The sequence below is a fragment of the Ursus maritimus genome, unplaced genomic scaffold (genome assembly GCF_017311325.1).
Source record: "Ursus maritimus isolate PB19 unplaced genomic scaffold, ASM1731132v1 scaffold_4, whole genome shotgun sequence".
In the NCBI taxonomy this organism is placed as follows: Eukaryota; Metazoa; Chordata; class Mammalia; order Carnivora; family Ursidae; genus Ursus; species Ursus maritimus.
In genome coordinates this window covers 3985206-3986708 of record NW_024426552.1, presented here as the reverse complement: position 1 = coordinate 3986708, position 1503 = coordinate 3985206, and positions in this window count along the sequence as shown.

Sequence of the window (1503 nt, the reverse complement as noted above, 5' to 3'; positions counted from 1 at the left end):
GGGGGGGGGGGGGGGGGGGGGGGGGACAGGGGTCTCAGTGCAGGGGTGGGGCTCATGGGTCCTGGCCACTGTCCTGAGCTGGGCTCTCCCACTGCCCCCTGTGGGGGATCATCTTCACGTCAACCTACCGGACCCACCAGAGACAGCAGCCTGCCTGGAATTCTCTAGAAGGCATCACTCTGGACCTTGGACCAGGTGAGTCTCATGGTGGCAGGGAAGAGACAGCAAAAGCTGCGTTTCCAAATTTTTCTTCAGAATATTCTAGAATAACTGGTTGTGAGAGCACAGGACCCAGGAGTAAAGTCTCCATTGTTCTACTTTTTTCCTCATGTAAAAAATCATTTCCGAAATGCTTTTCACGTAGAGAAACATTGCTTGCAGTCACCCAACCTCTGCATGCCTCATCTGTGCAACCTGGGTGGAAGTATTTTGATTGACGTCTTTCCCTATCAAACCAGGACGTGCCGTGATGACGTTGCGTCTTTAAAAACTAACACATATGTCAAGTGTCATATATGTTTCCTATCCATAAACAAACACAGTAATGCGAGACATTGTTCATTACCATTGAGCCAGCTAATCTTAGGGATTTTTAAAAAGGCTTAACAACAAAACAAATCGGGATAAATACTTCAATACTTATTTCTAAGTAATTATCTTTAATTTGTAGGAGAGGAAAGGAGGAGGTTCCGGAAGTTTACAGCCTGTCTCAGACTCGGTAGAGAAGCTCCTTCTTCAGTTGGCATGCTTATTATTAGTGCTTGAATCACCACCTTGGGCTCTGGTGGCCGGCAGCCCTGGGCGTGGCAGGCTGGAATGGAGGGCCCCGGACTTGGTCGGAGGACCCAGGGCTACAAATGTGTAGCTTCCTCCAGCGGCCCTCGAGGGAAGACATTCCGAGAATTCCCTCTCTGCAAAATGCTTCTAAGATTTGGCTCCGCACCCTCGGCAGTGGGGTCTATGGGGCCATTTGACCATCTCCTTGGCTACGTTCACAGGGCCCTAGTCATTTCCACAATCGGGAGGCTCGGTGTGCTCCGGGCTGGTTTCCCGTCGTGCCTGCGGTGGCTGTCGGGCACCCGTGCACCCTGTCAAAGGTCGCCCACAACCAGAGCCGGGCCCTGTGCCAGCTGCGCACCCCCCCCCAGCCTTAGAGGCCTTGAATTCTCCTACTGACCATTCGTATGCTGAGACGTGGTTCATGATGCCTTCGCTGGGAGAAAAGCAACAGTCCCGCAAATCTACAGGAATCCCAAAGCAGAGCTTGGAAGGGCTGGGAGAGAAGCTTCTGAGTCTGTAGACTGGACCGCGTGCGAGCCGCCCCCGGCAGGAGTGACTGGCACAGGACAGGCACCAAGTGCGCGGGCGGCCAGCCCCCGGTGTGGGGCCTCACTGCTTGCCCCTGTGGTGTGGGTCCCTGTGATGCCCCGGGTGTGGTCGGACACCTGGCGGCCTGTGTGCCAGCAGATGGATGCCGCAAGAGGTGCGTGGCTGGGTGGCCCC